This window comes from Sciurus vulgaris, assembly GCF_902686455.1.
Source record: "Sciurus vulgaris genome assembly, chromosome: 4".
NCBI lineage: Eukaryota > Metazoa > Chordata > Mammalia > Rodentia > Sciuridae > Sciurus > Sciurus vulgaris.
Window position 1 is genome coordinate 89056916 of NC_136464.1, and position 22882 is coordinate 89079797.

Genomic DNA, 22882 nt, shown 5'->3' on the forward strand with positions numbered 1-22882 from the left:
CAGTCATAAAGTTACACCTGGTTTTAGGTCTAAAACACATGAGGTCCCTCTCTTCTGCTCCTTACTTTTCTGCCTAAACTCAGGAAGAATCTTGTATGACTGTGCCTGCCTCTGGCCTTACCCCCGAGGCTCCACTGGGTTCATTCAAGAAATAGCTAGTAAGAAGCTTTCCCAAGATGGGCACTGTGCCACCACAACTCTCCATGTGAACAACTCTTCCTTGGTGTTGTCCCTGTTCCGCAGCTCCCCGTTACTTGCAAGATAGAATAAGGTGTCTTAGTACCACCTAATGGGCCCTTCTGTCTGTGGAGGCCCCACCCAAGCAACCCACAAACCACAGTAGTGGCTCTCTTTCTTTGGGTCAGAACCATTGTTGGCAGTGGGAATGGAGGCAGAAACCTGCCGGTTTGGAGTAACCTTACTCAGGAGCCCTGGCAGGAAGAGAAGGTGCTTTCAGCTGAATGTTTGTGTCCCCCGACAAATGCATAAGTTGAAACCCAAAACCCTGAGGGTGACAGTAGTATAAGGTGAGGTCTTTTGGAGATAATTTAAGTCAAGAGTATGGAACTCTTGTGAATGGGATTATAGTCCTTATGAAAGAGACCCAAGAGACCTCTCCTGTCTTCTTTCTACCATGCAAGGACCCAAGGAGAAGTACCTTCTATGAACAAAAAAGCAGTGTCTCACCAGATACCAAATATGCTAGTGCCTTGATCTCAGACTTTCTAGTCTCCAAAACTGTGAACAATTAATTCCTGCTATTTATAAGCCATCCAGTCTATGGTACTTTGTTATAGCAGTCCAGATGGATTAAGACAAGAGAGGCCATTGGAAAGACTAAGCACTTGATTAGAGGGTCTAGCTTTCTGTTTGACTCACCTCTGGCCTCCTGGGAGGGAGAGGGTACCTCTTCATATGGCTGTTCATTCTCATTCTTTCAAATAAATTGTAATAGTAAATGCAATATTCTGAGCTCTGTGAGTTGTTCTAGGAAATTATCAAACCTGAGGGTGGTTGTTTATGGGAATGCCCAAATAAGTAGCTGGTCAAGCAGAAATGCGGGTAGCTTGGAGATACCTGAGATTTGAGGCTGGCATTTGAAGTGGGGACAGTCTTATAGGACTGAGCCCTTAACCTGTGGTTTCTGCACTAACTCCAGGGAGTTAGTATCAAAATTGAATTATAGGACACCCAACTAGTGTAGAAGAGTTGTGGTTAGCCTCCCTCTCTAAACTCACCTCCTACATGCCCTGCTTGATGACAATGTCTCAGGCTTTCTGACATAAGATACTGGAGCTTACTCTGAGGTTAGGTGACTCCCAGAGCTCAGAGGGAGGAGAAGAAAGTTCAGAGCAACCAGTCTTCTGCCATCTTAGAAGAATCATCTGAAGGGGAGCACATGGCTGACCCTATTGGGGAAGACTGACGCTCAGGCTGAGAGAAGGGCTCTTACAGTAATTCTGTGCAGCACCCAGGGGCATCAGTGCTGGGGTTCACAGCACATCCTCATGGCAGCCTGCGGGAAGGAGACTGCAGCACTGACATCTGCTGTGATAATAAGAGTATAGTCTGGAAGACTAGCCTCAATCCTAGGGTTCTTAGTGAAGATATCTGCATTTCAAGAAGCTCATGGATGGGGCATGGGAAGTCAGGCCTCGAGAGAGATATATTCCAAGATACTCAGAACTGGTACTGAGGGCCCTCTCCAGTGGAGGAGTTCAGGCTGTTGACACAGGCCTCAGGAACACCCTGACCTCTTGCTCAGAGCCCTTTACAAGATACGCTCAGCCACTTTGTCCAGCACACAGGGCCATACAGGCAGATGCTCCTGAGTATTTGTTTAGCATGCTCAGGCTGCCATAACTAAATGCTGCTGGATGAAGGTTTAAACCACAAAAGTTTATTTTTTCATAGTTCTAGGTACTGAATGTCTGAGTATGTGCAGGTGGTGGGGGTTTCTTCTGGGCTTGTATATGGCATCATCTTCCTGTGTCTTCACATGGTCTTCCTGCTTAGTGTGTCTGTGCCCTGATCTTCTCTTTTTATAAGAACATCAGTCTGTAGGAGCCACCCTAATGACCTTTTTGACCTTAATCACCTCTATTAAGTCCCTATGTCCAAATTTAGTCACATTCTGAGAAACTGGGAGTTAAGACTTCAACATCTGAATATTAAGGAGAACACAATTCAGCCCATAATAGCATCCCAAGAGAGAAATGGATTTCAAAGGCTTGGGAAGAATTTCCTCTACAAAGAAGGGATGGGATTCCTCCTTTCAGTCTGATGGACTATAACAGAGATTTAGAAGCTGCTTTTGCTAAATGTACTGCCTCTTTATTTGGGCCTGCAAATGTCTAGTGGGTAACTAAAAGCAAGATAAAGCTTAGCATTTCTGCCTTAATTCTCCATGTAAGGAATGAGTGTTCATCTAAAAACTAGTAATTCAATATTTATTAGCCCTAAATTGGCCTAATCTATCTCAACCCCCTTTAAGACTGAAGCAAGATTTGCAGAATCTTATTTTGGACCCTTGGAGTGGTACCTAGAAGTCTCGGTTATTGTCTTACCTTGTATGAGGCAAGCACATCATATCACAATGACTACCTCTTCTAAGCAGGAGCCATTGTCTCATGGGAACTAATTTGCTTCCTTCCAGGATCATAGGCCTGATAGATATACATTCTGAGCAGTAAGTAGCAATTGAACTCTAAAGTGATATGGACTTCTCCAGAGTCACCTCATAGAATCAGAACTGAAATAATGATCAACCAGAACACAATTTGACCAAGACTACTTAATTATGCATTCTTCTTTCCTCCTGCCTCAATACTTCCTCTATTTAAACCTAAAGCTCATATCAGTTCATGAAGTCAGGGCTGACACGTGATCTCTCTGTATCTTCCTAATGTACCCATAGTGATTAAAGTTCCTTTCCTGTATTTCACCATTATTTTTTTTTCCATTTGTTTTTTGGGGTGAGTGGCAGGACCGGATTTTATGGGATTTCCAATGTTTTCTGGCTTAGGAGTCTATATGAGGACCCCAGAGTGACCATCAGCTTTGCTTTGGATCTGTTCCTGATCCCCATGGGAGAGGGGCATCTAGTGCAGATAAACTAGAGAATGGGATAATAGATGTGACAACAGTTAATTCTGCTGTTCAAAGATCAGAGTGGACCAACCTGAGGCTCATGTCTTAAGGTGACTGAAGTAGAATGATCATAGAGCTGGCATAGCTATGCTGGGCTCTAGGGTGTTCTTTATACTGATCTGGAAATGCATGGAGTCTCCATAGTTGCTACATGGTCCTGGCACCCTGGATCTTCTCTGCCCCCTTAGAAATCTTATGGGCTAACATTTCAGATCTTTTACACCCAATTTTTTTATTTTCTGAGGCTCCCTATGAGAAGGAACATGGTGTATGCTGGTGTGTGGCTGCTGTTCTTGGAGGTGACCTGGGAAAAGGACATGGTAGTAGGAATCAGGATATTGGAATAACACAAAAACATGTGTTTTGAGGGTGTTATAAACTATCCAATCTATAAAAACTTTCACATGATGTAACAGGAATGCAGTCAGAGGCCTCAAGCCCAGGCCCTCCAATTCCCACCTCTGCACCTGGGAGATATATTGGCCCCTTAAGATGTACGGCAGAGCCCCAACCATGGAGAAAAGCTCAGGTGGGTCCTTGCGACCATGGTTAGGCAGGATGTCACTTAACCTCTTTTAACTTTATTCAGAAATTCCACTTAAGACTGCTCAAATGCATGAGGCTGATCAATGCAGTGTTAAAGATTAGCTGAAAATTTTTGGTTGATCAGAGTTTTTACCACCTGTTCACTCATTCATTCAACAGATATTTGCTGGATTCTTTCTGAGTGCTTATTTTAACCTTGCAGCAGTGGTTCTCAAAGTGTGGTCACAAGACTAGAAGCCTGAGTGTCAATAAGAATTTTTTTTCTATTTTTAAAAATTTTTTTCTTTTTAGATATACATCATGGTAAAATGTACTGTGACATATTATTCATACTCGGAGTGTAACATTATAATTAGTATCCCATTCTTTTGGTTGAACATGATGTGGAGTTACACTGGTCATTTATTCATACATGAACATAGGAAAGTTATGTCCATTTCATTCTACTGCCTTTATTATTCCCATCCCCCTCCCTTCCCTTCATTTCCTTTTGTCTAATCCAACTTCTATTCTTCCCTCCTCTTCTCTTATTGTAATTTGACATTGGAAGTGCAAGTCCTCAGGTTCCAACCCTGACTCATTCATCGGCACCTCTGAGAGTATCCCAGCACTCCGTGCTTCAGCCAGTCCTTATAGCCGATTCTGATGCTCTCTCAAGATTGAGAGCCACTACTATACATTATGCTCAGGAATGGGGATGGAGGGCCAACTCTCTAATAAGGGGGTCATGGAGAAATAAAAGAAGTGTCAAGTGTGCAGGAGGGAAAGGTGACCAGACAGGGAGCAACTTGTGAAGTTCTCAAATACTACAGCATGAAGTTTAGTGTTCCTCGAGACTCAAAAGAATCCTTTCATAGATTTAGGACTAGAATTGGACAATATCAATGGAGCTCTAGAAAGATCATTCTTGTTATGGTTTGGATGTGAGGTGTCTCCAAAAACTCACGTGTGAGACAGTGCAAGAAGGTTCAGAAGAGAAATGATTGGGTGGTAAGAGTCTTAACCCAATCAGTGATTTAATCACCTAATAGGGATTAACTGAGTGGTAACTGAAGGGGTAGGGGTGGCTGGAGGAGGTGGAAATTGTGGTGTGGCTTTGTATCTGGTGAGTGGAGTCTCTCTCTGCTTCCTGATCACGATGTGAGCTGCTTCCCTCTGCCACACTCTTCTGCCATGATGTTCACCCTTACCTCGAGTCCTGAGGAATGGAGCCAGCATTTTATGGACCAAGACCTCTGAAACCTTGAGCCCTCAAATAAACTTTTCCTCCTCTACAGTTGTTCTGGTCAGATATTTAAGTCACAACAGTGAAAAAGCTGACTAAAACAATTTTGAAATTGGTTTGGAGGTGAGTTGGAAATACAAAGACCAGGTAGGGAGCTGGAGTAGTAAGAGTCCAGACTAATGATGATGAATTGGGGAACTGATGGGGGATGGAGAGGGGGTGAACTGGATTTGAGCAATGTTAGGCAAATGCAACCCATTGTGCTAACTGATGGGGTACAGAAGAGAGTGAGGGGATACTTCAGATGATTCCCAGGTTTCTGGCATGGGTACTGGGTAGTGGTGATGTCATTCTTTGGAGCAGGGAATGCAGTTTGGAGGAATCCATAATAAGTTCAGTTTGGGACATGGTGAGTCTGAACTGCTGGTAGAACTTTCAGATGGAAATGCAGATCTGGTGTAGGGAGGCCAGGCTGGAGACTTAGTGGGAGGTGGGAAGGGCTCCCCAGAGCAGCAGGGGAAATTCGACTCCAGGTCCTGGCTTGGCCTATGTAAGCACAGCCCTTTTGTCATTGTACTTCAGTGCATTAACTCTGGCTTGAGTACAAAAGTGGAAGAGAATCAGGGATATTGTGTACAGAGTCCCTCACATGGACAGAAAGTTGGGTGGGAAGTAGAGAGGGCCCAGATCTCAGAGTGACTCAGAGTGACTGTGGGTGCCAAAAGTGTGTTGTCCATGCAGCCCTCATGGATGGAGCTGAAATAGTCCTGAAGGGGGCCTGAGGCCTCCTTTATGCTGCTCACACCCCACAAATGTCTCCTGGAGAGGATACATGACTAAACGGGTGATAGAGAGGCCTGGAATCACACCCAGAAGGGATTGTTCTCCCTAAGAGGAGGGTAAAGGGAATAGGTGCATTGTTCCCAGGGCCATACTTTCACCCAGTGGATGTCTTGCTCTACAAAAGAGAGCCAGTAGGAGGGAGGGTCTTCAAAGACTTAGAGGGCCTTTCTTGCTTCCAGAGCAGCTGCTCATCTAAGAAGGTGCCGGAGATGTCTTAGGGACTGAGATGTCTTGGGGATAATGCACAAGTGGCCTGTTTTGGTGTATTTTCTGTTCTTGTAACAGAATACCTAGGACTGGTTTATTCTGGCTCATGGTTCTGGAGGCTGGAGATGCCTGCATCTCCTTGAGTTCTAGTGAGGGTCTCATGGGAAGGATAAGTGGGTATGTGCAGAAGAGACAAAACATGAAGGGTGGTCTTACCTTATAACAACCCATTCTTTTCAATGTGCATATGTGGTACTGGGGATTGAATCCAGGATGCTCTACCACTGAACTGCATCCCCAGCTCCTTTTATTTTTTTCTTTTGAGACAGGGCCCCAGTAAGACTGGCCTCAACCTTATGGTTCTTCCTGCCTCAGCCTCCTGAGTAACTGAGATTATAGGCATGTACCACTGGGCCTGGCATATTCTTATGGTAACTAATCCAGTCCCGCAAGGATGAGAACTCAGACACTCTTTTGAGAATTAACCCAGTTCCACATGAAAGGCATGGATCCCACTTAATGACCTGATCACCCCCAAAACTGCCACAGTGGCAGTTACATTTCAGCTTGAGTTTTGGAGAGACAAACCACATTCAAACCATAACAGGCCCTTCCCATGGAAACTGAGTCCTACAGACCTTAAGGGTCCCCCGGCACTGAGGTGAGGTGGCTTTTGACTCATTCTCCAGGTGACTATTTCAGGTATTAGCCAGTGAATTCAGGCTTTGACCTGTCCCCGCCAGAAATCGCTTTACTACAGTGAACCTGACAGGGCACTTTGTGCCAACCCTCCCTGGATGGTGGGCATGAGGGTTTCAGACTGGATCCTTTTATTTTCATTCATCTGTCATTTTATAAAGGCTCTGGTTCTTGGTGGTGGTAGTGGGGTCTTTTATGAGATGAAATCACAAACTTGGACTGTTTGGGGGAAGAGGAGGGTGAGCATAGTGTGTGTCAGCCACTCATACAGTTTTGTTTATCAGTGACAGTACATGATACGAAGGTGACCCAGGGTGAGGCAGACACTGTTCGTGGGAGTCTCCATGGGACAGGTGTGCTGCCTGCATGCAGATGCAGTTCCTGATGCAGGCACCTCAGAGTCTAATGAGAGGCAGAAGGACACTTGTCACAGCCTGTGGATAGCATGGTGTTAGGGATGTGCTGTGAACTTGTTCAGGATAGCTTTCCAGGTACGGTCTGAGCATCCCCAGATAAAAGAGGGAGAGGAGACCCTCCCAGGTGGGGAGTGGAGGGTGTTAAGACTTGGCGGTGACAGGACCTTCTGGACAGACTCAAGGAGGTTCCTGGGATTCACCATAACTGGGACAGTTAAATGGAGCCAGGGGCCATGAGAGACAGGCTGGGGCTAAGCTGTGGAGCCCTGACACAGTCCCCTGATGGGTGTAGCTCTGCTTGGTAGGGAACAAAAGCCCTTACGCCTCTTTCTGAAAGGGTGTGGCATCATATGCACTCTAGCAAGATTATTCTGGTATCAGTAGTCTGGATGATACAACATGGATTGGGAGAGGAAGGAATGGGCATGGGGGTGGATCAGCAGGGCTTTTGGAGTTGACTGGGGAGATTGGAGGTGAGAAGGGAGGTGGTATCCACCATATTCCATCAGAAACATATCAAGGCATTTTTTCAGGTTCTCTGACCATCTTATTTTTAAATCACAAAAATTGAAATAAATAAACTTAAAATTTTATTGTATTGTTTTTGAAGAGAAACTTACGGAATTAAGTCACCATTTTTCAGCCCTCCAAGTTGTCTTCAAATTTCTGTTGAAAACTTGGACAGGGGACTTGTAACATCCTTGTCAACTGTCCTTATTAACTCAACATTTTATTTAAATTGCACTTAGCACCTGCCTCCAATTATTCGGCTCTGGCAGAGAGCAGAGTTCTGATTAAATGCTTTAGCACAGCGTCACCCCAGGCACAGGCCGTCATCTGTCTTCATCAAGCCGGCGTCCTCAGTGGCCTGACAGCTGCATCTGGGAGGGAGCATGGATGGTTAGTGCTGAGAGTCCATGCTGCCCACGACTGCCTCCAAGGTGCCCAGGGAACCATTTGTATTCATTACTGTTCCCCCCAATCACTGTCCCTGGTTTACATGGGCCACTGGCAAGCAGGCACTGACAGCCTGGCCAGGTTATAAAACAGAGAAGGTGGGGAAGTTAATGAAGGCAATGATGCTGATGACAGTGACTATGAGCTAAGGTGGCAGCTGCTGCTTCTTGATGCTGATGAGTCCTGCCATTTTGGGAGCACCTGCCATGGCCAGGTACCATGCCAACCAAATGACCTAATCCTTCCTGGATATCCTGTGCCCTACAAAAGTGACCTCTGAGGTCAATGTACTCAGGGTCTTCCTCCACTTTATGGATGAGGAGATAGAGACTGACTCATGACCACTTAACCTGAAAAAAAAAAAAAAAAAAGGTCTTTCTATTAAAAACCACCACATAACTCTGTTGCCCACCTGCAGTCTCTATTCAATGCTTGAGAAAGTGACTCTTGCACCTGATCACTGACTTCCAGGAGATAATCCCTGGCCCACATGGAGGGGGATTCTCTGACATGGTGTCACCTGCGTTGATTTCATTGGAGGTGGGTCTCTAATGGAGGGTGTATAGAATGTAGGGTTCTGTGTTGGGGGGATATAGTGAAAAGTCAATGGTTAGAAGTGGGACATGGGGAAGACCTAAAATAAAAGGGAAACCTTATGATTCCACTGCCTGGTGAGGAGACCCCTGAAAATCCCAGAAAGAACCCCATGTGGCATCAGGTTGAGACTTATCCATCTGGCTCAGGCCCAAATGAGTGATGCCTGAATCAGAGAGTGGAGGGAGAGGTGTATTGGTTGATTGACTTTTCTGCTCAAACACAAGGAGAACAGGAATGAACTTGTCTGGTAGAGTAATTTTGGAAAGTATTGTGGAGATGATAGGGAGAAAATAGGAGATAAGATAGGTGCTAAATGTAAGGTCTTGGGTGTCAGGCATATGTGGATTTGAGGCCTACCTGTTCTCTTAACCAGCCTCAGGGTCTATTTGACTTTGCCAGGTCTTAGTGGTTTCCTTTCAAATAGAAATCAGGGTCTATTGTGGAGGGACATTATGAAAACAAACCAAAACAATTCTTCAAGCCTGCTAAGAGACAGGAAACTTTCTCTGTAGAGTCAGATAGTAAATATTTTAGGTTTCGCAGGCCATAAGGTCTGTGTCACAACTATTCAACTCAGCTGTTACAGCCTGAGAGCAGCTATAGATAATACATGACTAGATGGACATAATTGTGTTCTAATAAATCTTTATTGACAAAAGTAGACAGGAGGCTAGATCTTAGTTCAAAAAGTAGTTTTATAATTATAAAATAGTAGGTATGCAATTAATGTAAGGTCCCCTCTGTCAGAGCAGCTGGGATTGAATGTTAGAGAAATTGCAGAATATGTAAGCATGGAGAACAACAGAGGGAAGAGGAAGAAGGTGGGAAGGTCTCCTCAGAGAAGTACTGGATTGCATCATAAAGTGGGCTCTGAGCATGCCATGTGGACTCAGGCACTTGTGCCCAAACACCTTGCCTCCTCACCTAAGGGAGGCTGAAAGGTGTCCTGAGCCACTGGGCAGTTCTGGCCACGTGAATGCATTGAGTCAGAGTGCTGTACAGTCTTGGAGTGTGACTATCACCCCAAACGGAGTGGCACCTGACACTAGAGGGGACCTCACAGTGGCCAGGGAAGGGATCTCTGAACCCTTGTAGAATTACTGGCACTGACAGTGGCCACACTTGCTTGGGAAGGGGCTATGAACACCTGCGTTTCCCTCCTGGTCTGTGGAAAGCTGTGGGGCCAGTCCCTGGGTATAGGAGTACCCCAAGTTCAATCCCCTATGCCAAACTCTCAGTTGGACCTAAATTGCCACATTCTGACCATAGTGGTCACACTTTCATAAACTTTTACTTTGGATCCAGCAGCAGAAGCTCTGAGCCCATCTGTCTACAGGCAGATGCAGGGAGTGCTTCAGTGAGGCTGGAGGAGGAGAGAGGCTGCACTGGGTGCCTGGGGACTGTCATCTCACCTCATGTGCAAAGTGTGAACTCTGTCCCTCACACAGGGAGCTAGCTCTAGGCTCCCACCTGGCATGTGCTCTGTGGAGAACATGAGCAGAGGAGATCACTGTGGTGGAGTTAATGCCTTCAAGGAACCCATAGTCTCCTGGACTGAGAAACTTGGTAATTACAGAACAATAGTAGAAGCTGTTCAGTGTTTACATTTTCTTTCCATTTGACTATTTTCTATTCAGAATTGTCCTGAATTATAATCTGTTTTAATGATGGCAATATAGACACTCAGAACTTCCCACTAAGTCATAAATATGTTGCCATCAACTTGAGACATCTGCCCACAAGCCCCATCTCTCCTGCTCCTGTGGCTGACTCCAGCAACTACACCCCCTGTAACAGGGGTGGGTGCAGTCCTGCGTCTGCACTTGGTTAATAAGACCTGTCACTGTCCCTCTTTTTTCACTCTCTTGGCTTCTGGCAACACAGGCTTTGCCAGCCTGCAGCCTGCACTATGCTCTTCATCGTCACATTAGCAAGGGGATGTTGAGCAGGAAAAGTCCATGTCCTCTCCCTTGTGCTTGACCCCAGAGTCTTTAATTAGCTCATGACACCAGGAGTCCATGATTTCCGCCCAGCTTTGATTTTTCCAGCACAAACATTGCTTGAGGACCACCGATAAGGCTTGAGAGGAGAGCTCAGAGAGCCTGGCAGCTCTGGAGTACACATCCAATGTTGCTAATCCCTTAATGAGGAATGGGGGCTTTGAGGGCAGGGGCCAGGGGAAGCAAGAACTGTAGAAGCCCCAGGAATGCCTTACATTAACAAGCCAGCCATCCGGCAGGGCAGCTTCTTCCACCCCATCGCAACACTCATGGAAACTTGTGCTAATTATGGACAGAGCAATGTGACTCTGGAAAAGACATTACTTTGTAATCTCATGACCTCTGGTGATGGTGTTTTAGAGTTGTGACACTAATATAAACAGTCCATGGTAGGTGGGCAGGATGAGAACATTTCAGTCCCCATAGCCTCCTCAGCCATGCGTGGAGGCATGGTTGCTTGAAGGAAGGACCATCCTGTCTTGCACTGTGGTCTGCTGTCAGTAAGACTGTTCACACTTGTGGCCATTTTCTGTCCACTGGCTGTGGATTGAGGTTTCACCATTTAATCAATTCTCGGAATAGCCTTTTTTCTTTCTTTCTTTCTTTTTTTTGGGGGGGGGTATGGTTCCAGGGATTGAACTCAGGGGCACTCAACCCCTGAGCCACATCCTCAACCTTTTTTTTTTTTTTTTTTTTTTTTTTTATTTAGAGACAGGGTCTCACTGAGTTGCTTAGCACCTCGCTTTTGTGAGGCTGGCTTTGAACTCGAGATTCTCCTGCCTCAGCCTCCTGAGCCACTGGGATTACAGACATGTGCCATGACACCCAGCTCTCAGAATAGCCTTTTGAGGCACAACTTACAGATCAGGAAGTCTTGCCAAAGGTCACTCAGCTAATGATGAGCAAAAATGTTTGGTTCCAAAAACCACATAAAAAACTCTGTGATGGTGCAGTTTCTTTGAATCCCAGGAGGTGGCCTCACCAGGGTTGATAGACCAACCTCATGGAGGAAGAAGGAAGAAGGAAGGGAAGGGGGACAGGAGGGAAGGAGAAAGGAAGAAAGGGCTGTCTCCAAAGGCAGGGCTGCATGTTGTCATTTAGAGTGTGATGTAAGGATCCACAGACATGGAGTGACATCCTGGCTTGGGGATATGGGCATCTGCTGTCCAGGGCTCACCTGGAATATGGGGGGCCCTGATAAATGTTTGCTAAATGAATGAACAAACACCCTTGAGAGGTACATGCTGTCATTCCCAATTTGCTGAGCAAGATACCAGGTTGCCAGGAGGTTCCCTAAGGATCCCAGGTCCGCCTAGTAAATAGGTATGGACTTGCAAGCAAGAAAAGTGTTATTTTATGTAATCTTTACTACATGTAAATTTTAGTTTTTGTTAAGACATTAATTTCTTTATTTTATTAACAAAAAGTTAATAAAGGGGACAATGGCCACACAGTGCTTAAACACATGTTGGCTGTGACATTGTTGAGGGTGTTGTGGAGAAAGTGGAAGACCAGGGAAGGGGATTGGGGCACGTGGGCATGCTGGGGGCAGGTAGGATGTCATGGCCTGTGACAGGGACACTCCTGTCAAGACTTGTACAGGGTTTAGATGAGAGCATTCCTATAGCAGGTAGCACACAGGACCCTTAAGCCTCCACCTAATGCTGTCTGCATTGTAAAATTGTGCTGAACCATTTATTTTCTTTTTAGACTCAAAAAGTTAGAAGCTCCTACACATCCCGGACCCCAGGATCCATTCACGCCTCCTCACCTGTGGAGAGGGGCCTACCTGAGGTGCTGCCTCCTCTTGGAGCTCTCCCTGACTTCATTTGGGTACGGGGTTCTTCCTCTGTCTACTCCAACCCTGCTTCCCTCACTGATAAGATGGCCAGTGCATGGTCACTTCTTGAGCAGGCAGGTCCAGGTGACCATCTTCCCCTTGTGCCTCAGTGCCTTGGGGGGGTGTCTCCATTCAGGCTCCTTGTGATTTTCCTCAAAGGCACCCAGCACTTCCCTGTGGAATGACATTCAAATGTTGCTCTGTAAAGGGGGTACGGAGGGCTCATATGCACTGCCTAGCTGCCTCAGGCCAGGTGGCTGCCTCTCTGGAGATAGCAGCTCAGCTTTGCCCTTCACCTTGGAACACCTGTGCAGCTCCTGGGTTGATAGGGGACACTGTGGGTGCTCATAGTAGTACTTGGGCCTTGGGTCAAGCACCCACTCTTCCCTTGGCCCTGGTCAGTGGCCAAGGAACATAGGATGGTAGGACCTGGGAAAAGGGCCCAGTCCAAATCTTCCTGTTCCACTTCATCATTGCCTCTCCAGGCCTATGGTGGCTCCCACCTTGTATGACTTTCAGGCTGCCATCTGTACTGTGATATCTCCTGTAATCCACTGTTGTTGAACTTCAGAGACCCCAAGCTGAAGTTTTGCTTTTTAATTCCAGAGTCTTGTGTCCATTAAAATGTTTCTTTGTCTCAGATCTGCCTTACCCTGCTCCAGATTAGTGACAGGTGCATCTGAGTGGTTCCCCCAGAGCCCATTACCAGCATCCCGTGGAAAAGAAGAAAAAAAAAATTGTTTCCCTTTTCGAAAAATTGTGTGTTAAGAAACTAGTCTTTGTTTTCTGTGTGAGCCAACTCTCTTCAGTTTGATCTGTCTCAAAAGAAATGAGAAAGTGCAGAGGTTTCCTCCCTGGGTAGGAATGAAGCATGACAGGAGCCTGGAAACTTGGCAGGGATGCCCTGGATCAAGGTTCTGGCATTGGGCCCACTTGGCAGAGGAACAGGGAGAAGCTTCCAGTTGTCCCAATGCAATCTCTGGACTTAGATGAGGCAGGCATACTTGTGGGTTGCAGTGCTGTAGCCTCTGAACAGATGAGAATCAAACCTGCAAGGGACTCTGTGTGCCCCCATTGACCTCAAGCCAGAGGACAGTTACCAGTCTTACTTATCGCCTACTGTGTGCTGGGCATGCTCAGGTAACACTTTTGCCCTGGAGGAGGACACAATAAGCCTTCGTGTTCTCAGGGCCAAGATGAAGGTAGGAACCCCTGGTCCCCCTGATCCTGCCCCGTGTGATCCCTCATCAGGAAAATGAATGCAGATGTGCACAATCACCTGGGAGGGCTGTTTGTGACTCTGAGTGCCTCTGGGACCCTTCCCAGTTTAGAATCTAGAATTCCCCTTTTGGGACTTTGGGTTCTTTTGGACATAAGGAGACATCCAAATGACTAGAGGCATAGTTACTGTTGGGCCCAGATGTTTGGCATTAGGGAAGTGCAGCATATAGTCCACTTCATACTGTTTGAAGAGAATTGAGATGTTGTGTTAAATACTTTTCATATTCCTGAGGAAATTGGAATAGATATGAAGGGAATTCATATCCAGTGCCTGAGCTTTCTTGTGCTTTGTCTGGGACAGGGGGAGCCTGGGATCCCCAGCAGGCTACCTCCTGCATGTCTATGCACTGGTAACCCTCACCTTTCCTCCTGGATCTGCTCAGGGTACTTTGTGACAATGGGGGCTCCAAGCTCACAATCTTCACAGCCAAAAGCCGGCGCCAGAGTGAGGGGACAGGGTCTTTCCTAGTGCTGGCATACCTGCACATTTCACCTCCTCTTCTCCAGAACATTTCTCTGTTCCGAGCACTGACCACCTGGAATTGGGCCCTGAGAGACCTGAATGGACTCCAGGCAGCCCACCTGAGCAGAAAAGGACAAAGCACCCAATTTAAAATACAGTCTTGGGCAAGTTGGCAGTCAAGGCTTCTTTTCCAGATTCCAGAATGGAGTCCGATGATTTGGAATAAGGAGGAACCCAAGGTTAAGGGGAGCCCTAGTGAGGAGAAGCTTGGTGGTTGACTTCACCACCATCTGCCAGCAGGCGTGAGCTGTGGGGGCAGATGGGCTGGAGTCAGAGGTCCTGGGAAGCAGCCATACCTATGAGACATGTGAAAATGCACTGAGTATCTGGGCTTGGTAGGAGGGACCCTTAGGGAGGGAGCATCACCAGGCAATACTGAGTCTTGGCACCTTGTCCTGAGGCTTTGAGGACTATGGCAGGCATGGCCTGTGAACTGCAGGGCCTCCATGTGCCCATGGCTCAGGGGACATGAAGATCAGGTGACAGGAAGTCAGGTTATGGCAGGAGTAGGGGACAGTGTGTATGTGGGAGGGCATGAGGGGCAGGGTGGAGGGCTCCCTCAAACTTGGGGTAGAGGCTAGGCTACTAGAGGATTTCCATACTCCCCATCGAGCACCATGGAGGGGATTTGCATGTTCAGCAGAGAGGTGTGTCACTCCTGGGTCTTAGAGGATGGGGACTTCAAGACTCCTTGGTGGCAGGGTTGACACAGCTCAGTCTATAGCTGTCTCTCTATATCCATGGCTGATTGGTTCCAGCCCTGCCTTCTCTGCAGATGCCAAACCTGTGGATGCTCAAATTCCTTACATAAGACAGTGTAGCATTTGCATATAATTTATATAATGTCTTCCTATATACTTTATTTATTTTTATATTTTTTATTAATTTATTTTTTGGTACTAGGGATTGAACTCAGGGGCATTCAACCACTGAGCCACATCCCCAGCCCTATTTTGTGTTTTATTTAGAGACAGGGTCTCACTGAGTTGCTTAGTGCCTTGCCATTGCTGAGGCTGGTTCTGAACTCAAGATCCTCCTGTCTCAGCCTCCTGAGCTGCTGGGATTACAGGTGTGTGCCACCATGCCTGGCTTCCTATATATTTTAAATAATCTCTAGGTTACTTACAATACCTAATGCAATGCAAATAGTTGTTAGACTGTATTGTGTAAGGAATAATGGCAAGAAAAAAATATCAGTACATGTTCACCACTGAAACAATTGTTTTCTGAGTGTTTTCATGTTGTGTGGATGGACAGCCTGTGGTTACAGAGACCCACAGCATGCTCAGGAGACACAGGGGTGGCATAGTAAATGGAGGCCAAGGGGAGGCAGTGGGGCTGGGCCCAATATGACCAGAACCCAGGAAGCTGGAATCTGGAGCAAATGGCCCCTGGGTAGAAGGCATTACTGAAGGCTATGTGAAAAGAAATTCACTGGCACCAGGCAATATTTGGGGGCCTATATGTAAAATTTCTCTATTTTCCCCTACATCAGCACTTCAAGATGACTTTAGCATGGAGGGCACCAAGAATCCAAGGTTCTACTATTGGCCTGGAGGCACACAGCTGCTTGGAAGGAGCCCAGTGATTTGGACTTGGCTTGAGGGGTTCCCAAACCCCATTGTAATCCATGGCAAGCTCTGGCCTGTGAAAAGAGATGGTCCGAGGACTCAGAGGGCGCAGCAAATCCCACAGGAAGGGCTGCTGCCATCCAGGAGCCTGGGTAGCCTGTGCATCCTCTCCCGGTCTTGGCCTCCCTCCCCTCTTCCTCAGCCTCCCCCAGGCCCTGGACTGAGATAGGATGCCAAGTGAGGGAGGCTGTGGTTGCTGTGGAGGCAGGAAAGCCCAGGGCCTGGCTGGAAGGTCATGTGGGGAACTTCTGCTTGAGGAGAGTTGCTCAAATGGACCATCGGTCCCTGGGATACAAGACCTTGTTTTCCAGTCACTTCTTCCAACGGAGAAAGGGGCCCAGGGGCAGGCTCTGCCTGGCTCCAGCAGCCAAGGCATGAACAATGGTCTTGCTGGCTGCCCTGTCTCACCCACATAGGACGTGAGCCCTGGAGGCCGGCTGCTGCCCTCTGGGAGAACCAAAGCTGCAGTGTGAATGTGATTCCTTTGAAAGGCTCTTCCTGGGAGACAGAGTAGTGGGGCTTGTGGTCTTCCTGCTCCCCTATTTTCTTTCTGTCTTGCACAGAGTTCTAGGCACAAGCATGAGAGTAGGCATCAAAGGTGTTGTCATGGGAGTGAGTAGTTCTGTCTTCTTTGGAGAGGTGCATGGCAGAAGTGGCCCATGTGCAATAGAAGAGGAGAAGAGAACCAGGTGTGCATCTGTCCACAGGTGTGATGGAACTCTGTAAGGTGGGGTGCACTTGTGCAAATGAAGGGATATGAGACTGGAGGTGAGAGGGGTGTCAGGGAATTGTGCTGGGGTGCAGTGTTTTGCGGAGGGGGATGCGAGTAAATTGATGTCATTCCCTGGCTCTGATGGACACTGTTGATAGGAGAACCCTCCCTTGCATGCTGCCCCCTTAACTCAGCCAAATCCTACTCATCTTTCAGAACTTTTTTCAGATGCAGGTATGGCTATACCTTTAAGTTGGGTTTTATCACCCAAGGCTTTAAGTGCCACAGTGAGGAGGGCTGGTTCTTTCTCTAGAAAATGTAGACTCTGGAGGTTTGGGTGTCCTTGAACTATTTTGGCAAAATGATGGAATCTGGGGTAGTGCAGGAAGGATGGATGAAGGAAAGTGAAGAGTCATAATGCCTAGTTGGATTCCAGTGCATGTGTCCTCGTGGGGTATGAGGACTTGGAAGAAGAGAGAGGAGCAAATTCTCATTCTGCAGAGAAGGGGACATAGGAATTGGGACAGAAGGACTCTGGCACATTGAACACCGGGAACAAAGGCTAGCAGACTACCCAGATGAGATTTGAGACAGTTTAAGCCCACACGTGCTTATGAATTTGTTGACTATGTGACTGGTATTCAGTGTGTGTGTCAGAAAGAGGGAGACAGCGAAAGAGAAGAGAAGAGAAGAGAAGAGGAAATGGAGCATGCATGTATACTCCTATCCCACTCTGGTACCTTATCCCCATCCCTGCTGCAGAGCCTGAATGTAGTGGCATCATCAACATGACCAGCAGGGGGCGCTGTGCTGCCAAGCTAACAGCAATGCCCACTTAACAGCTGGAATACACATTTGTGCGTTTTTGGAGCACGTGCCCATCACTGGCATGGCTTAGTTGTTGATTTAGCCTCAGTCCTAGCTGACAAACCGTCTTCACCTCATCACCTCCTGTGCAAATAATATCACAGGATGTCACATTGGGTCAGCCCAGGCTCTTGGACCCCTGAGTTCCACTTGGTCCCAAGAAAGTCATGCACAGCCTGTGGCAAGAAGGCATCTGGACCCAGGTGTGAAAATAAAACTAAAGAAAGGGAAGGGGTTGCAGTTCACAGCTTTGGACCTGTGTCCATACAGGATGGGCAAAGTGGAATCTGGAGGCGTCCCATTAGGGTGTGGTTTGCTTGGGGTTGGGGAATGGAGGCATATGGTGACCCTGGAAACAGCTGTGGTACCCTCAGGCTAAGGTCAGAGCCCCAGACAAGTTGCCTCATCTCTGCCCAGGTATTCACTCACCATGCAGTGATCTCATGCTATGTGAGAACAGTTCCACTAAGGCAAAGATGGCTGCTAGAATCTGGTTCAAATAGGGGGCTAGGGGCTGCTGGGCATGGCCTCTAGTTGTATGTCTGAAGTGGGTTCTGAAGGGTGAGTAGGAGTTGGTTGGGCCAAGGAAGCAGGGGCCAAAGAAGAATTTCCCATTACTAGAGTCAAAGGATGGCAATGGCAGACTGCCTGCAATAGCAAGGGGAAGAGATCAGCACTTAGTCAGGTGGCCCATGTTACACCAGCAGAAAGTGGGAGCTGGGAGGAAGGGACAACAAGAGGAGCACCTGTGGAAGGTGGCTGGACAGCCTACCCAGTAGCAGTCTCAGGGAGAGGAGTCAGTTGAAGGCAAGGGAGCTGGAGGTGGTCACTGCAGCCAGACAGGGTGACCCCAAATCCTGTCCTCTTGTTTCTAGATTGGACATTAATTCCAATCAAATTTGAATCTATTCTTTTTGAATCTATTCTGAAACTATTGGGCTCAATAGTTCAATGTCTCCGGAGCTCAGAATTCAATCTGTGAAGTGGAAATGGTGGAGAAGGGCAGGCAAGAGGTGATACAGGAGCACCTTTATACATGTGCCTCTCACATTACAGGAGTCAAAAATATGTACCCTTATTTTTATTCCAGGATTTGTGCAGGTGGTGGAAGCTGGGAGGAATTTGTGCAATTATCTAATTTTTCTCCTTTATGTCTAGCCTGAGGCAGTGTTCCTGTTTTAAAGATGAAGAAACTAAGGCCTGGAGAGTCAAGTCTCTTGCGCAAGTCACACAGCTAGCCGGTGGCAAAGCTGGCCACTTCCCCAATCATGTCTGCCCCTTGCCATCTGAGGGGGCAGATGTGGGAGCTTCCTCGAGGGCCATGGGACTCATCCTGACTGGGCTACCTGAGTGGAAGCAAAAAGTAGCTGTTTAGACACCAACTGCAGTAGCAGCAGAGAGGGCCTGACAAACCCAAGCAAGCATCTTCCCTGCAGTTTGGCTTTCCCAGGGCTTCTGGAACTTGACCCATCTGATGGCCTCTAACTCATTTGTTATCAATTGTGCAGGTTGACGGGTAGGTGGTGACCCAAGATCTGCCAGCCAAGGCAGGACTGGCTATCCTGGAGGCTGCAGACTGTGGTGGGTCCTTGCATGGGGGTCATCTGAGTGCTAGGGCAACTCTGGGGAGCACAAAGGGGCATGACGATGGTGGGGGCCAGGTGCAAGGGAGAAGTGTGGAATCTCTGAGGAGAGGCTGCCAGCCAGTCCTCGGGGTGGTCAGGGGCCAGGGGGTAGGTGTTGGGGATACCAAACAGAGGTCATAATTATGGTGTGCAGGGCAGATTTGTCTCATGGACGTGTTTTATTTGGCTCACAGAGTGCTTCTCATAAAATCTTGAATCATGACTTGGCATTTTCATATAAAAGTCTAGATCTGCAATTTCTCTTGAAAATTGGCAGATTTGGCTGCATTGAGTGAAAGGAGACTGGTTGCCCAATTGAGCTGATGGAAGAGTTACTGCAAACCCCACCATGCTCACAGTGCTCCCATTGCTTATATTCCTTGCTTTAACCTCTCTGAGCCCTCAGCCATCAGTCCCCCAGCAATGATGTGGATGCCCTCCATGGGCCCTTGTCCCTTGCCCATTACCTCAGTCTGCCTGTGACTCTCCACTCTCTTCACTTGCCCTAGAGTGGGGAAAGGGGACCATGAGAAGTATCCAAGGTTACTGGTCTTGACAGTCTGGGACTGAGTGTGGGGGCCAGGGAGAGAGGGCTCTCCTCATCCTCAGGGCCAGTGATTCAGAGGATATGGGCAGGTGGGTGACAGGAGCAGCCATCATGGAGTCAGGGGTTCTGAGAGGAGTTGGGGGGTGCTTTCTCCTCTCCTTCCAGCAGAGAGCAGACTAGAAATAATTTCCTCAGCCTCACTTTTGACATACAGGAAATTTCTTTCCAGCGAAAAGGAGATGAAGGGAAACCCCTGCAGATAAGAACAGACAGCAGGGCAACCATTCTCTACCTTAAGCTTAGGGAGCAGGAACATGAGTCAGGGACAGGAGAGGGTACTGGCTCTGGAAGGAGCAGGGATGGCTTGCTGGTGTCAGAATATACCTGGAGGTAGGGTAGGACAAGGGTGAGTACTGGGTCAGGCATTTCTGGGCAAAGGGCAGGACCAGTTCCAACAATCAGGTCCCAGGAGGCCCCAGGCATAGACCAGCTGCTGCCCAGGGAGATGAACCTGGAGGAGAGGAGGGGAGGAAGGGAGGAAAAGAAGAAGACAGAGAGAAGGAGAGAGGTACAGAGGGAGAAGAGAAGAAAGGAGGGAAAAGGAGAGAGAAGGAAAGAAAGATGGAGGGAGAAAAAGCAGCAGAAACAGAGACAGAGACAGAGAGAGATGGAGAAAGGGAGAGAGAAGAAGAGAGTAAAAGAGAGGGAGAGGAGATAGAGATAAAGATACAGATAGAGAGGGCAAAGAACAGGAGGGCGAGGAAAACTGGATGGCCAGGAGGAGGCAGCTGGTCTCCAGGGGCTGTGAGTTCTCATCTGGCCTGGGACCAGCTGAATGGTCACTACCTCCTGTTCTCATGTCTTTCTATCTGGGGCCTGCATTTTGAAACTCTGTGGCACTGCAGAGACAAGGACAGGGAGGACATCCTGTGCTGACCATGCTGACACATGCCAGGTGCTCAGGAGCTCTCTGTGATGATGACCTCTGCCCTGTTGCCCCGGAGGGGTTCCCTTTTGCTAGGGACAACATGGTGTTGGAAGACCTTTGTGCCTGTGAAGTGCTGAGAGGACCATTGTGGTGGGTGGGGCTTTTGTAGATAGCCAGTGAGAGAGGACAGGGAGGACAGTACTTTTCTCAGCAGCAGGACAGTACAGACCTCTTTGAGCCCAGGCCAGCCTTGTGCCCTTCTACCTTTTGCCTTCACAGAGAGAGCCCGTCTTCCATGCCCCAGTGCAGGCTTTAGTAAGACATGGATGGGGGCTTTGGGATGCACTGACGATGAAATCAAAACCACATTTTTCCATGTTGGAAGGTGGAGCCGTGATAAATTTGGAAAGTAATAAATATCAGAGTTTTGCAAACCATTTCCCGGCATCTCACAGCAGACTGGCCTCATGCAGCCAGTGGCGTGCCCCCAAGTGTGTGTGGCCTGGACTTGGGGTCTGCTGTGATTGGTAAAGGTGGAGATTTGGTTGGGAACACTGAATGCATTTCATTAGAGGCTGGTGATGGGGCCATTCCAAGTAGATGGTTTGGAAGCCCAGAAACAGACCATGAGGGGGGTCAGAGCCAAGCCATGGTTATTCACAGTGCACTTTTCTAGCTGTTTCCAAATCTGCCTTTGCCAGCTGGAACTGAGCATGAATTAAACCACCCACTCTTGCCCCACAGGCCTCAAGGTATTGGTCATTCTTCTTGGTCCCCTAAATTCTTCAGAGCAAGCTCAAAGACTACACCCAGAACTGATGGAGGGTCTGTATTAATCAGATGATTCCTCTAAGTCATGAACTGGTCTGAAGAATGGAAAGGATCAAAGACTGCATGGGCTCCCAGATGGGGTCTGCTTTGCCTCATTTTTGTAGTTGTTGTTGGCCTTGGCTGGCTGCATAGACACATTAAAACTCCATTGGTGAAAAGCCTAGAGAATGAAGAGATTAGAGAGTATCTGGGGAGACTGGGATCTGTGAGCTTTGCTGTGCTCAAGAACCCAGTTCAAGGGCTGCCTTGACTACTGGTGGCCACTGAGGCCCTCTGAGCCCTCACTCCCATTGAGTTCCTCACCTGCCTCTGGGCAGCCTTCTGCATCATGCAGAAGATCTAATCTCTAGTTTGATATTTCCTGGTTTTCCTTTTTCTATCTGGTGCCCTTTCCTTGTTGGGATTGGGCCCCAGCCCCATCACAATGTAGACTCCCTGTGGCACCAAGTCTCAAATGAAGGTTCCTACGTGGAGACAGACTGTGATAGGGATCAACACAGCATGAAGTTGGGCCATGCAGGTCAGTGTTCAGCCTGACCAAAGGCACCAGCAATGGCACCAGCCTGCCCTTGCCTCTGGGCTGGAACTTGGAGGTGATGGTCACGTTCATGGGCTTGTCCCACATGTGTATAGACTGATGAATTCCAAAAACGGTATAAAGGTACCCAGAAGTCAGATAACGTCTTTTGGCTCCTTCTCCTTTCCTCATCTCCATTTAAAAAAATTATCCCTTCAAAGTATATATAGTTTATGATTTCACATAACCTCAGTCTTGTTTCAAAAGAGATGCCAGGAGGCTAGAGCAAGTTGTTTGATTTCAGGATCAAGCAACAGTGACACAGCAGTGATTGTATTGGATAGGATGAACTCCCTGTTTTCACTATGTTGTTCAAATGAAGAACCATGCCAGGAAACTTCTCTTTTCAGAGAAATGCTCATGTGGCAGACCTGGGAAGGCCGCTGGAGAACACTCAGGGCCATCTCCTCACTTTGCAGAAGAGAACACCAAGGAAGACCAGCAAGATGAGGTGAATTCATGTGCATGCATGTCTGCCTTTTTCTGTTCCAAGGGGATCCCTGGTCAGAAGACTGGCATTTACAAATTATGGCTTCTTGAACATCCTGGTCCATGCATCTCATTGGATTTTGTAGAAGTGAGACCCCAGAGACTACACAAACACTTTCTCCCAACTTTAGGATGCAAGGGTCTCTCAAAGGGCAGTTCCACATTTGTGAGCATGGAAGAGCAGTGGGTTAACATGCTGAAGCAAAGGTTCTGGGGATCCTGGAGAAAGGAAGTGGGGTTTGCTGAGTTTATTTTAAAGAAGGACTGAAGGGTGCTAAATCATTTTTGTGAGAGCAGACATGGCAACCTACAGTGTGAGCATCTTGTTGATTTCCTTCCACTGGTTCACTTCAAAAGTGCATTTTCTTCTGATTGTGTTTCTTTGTACACA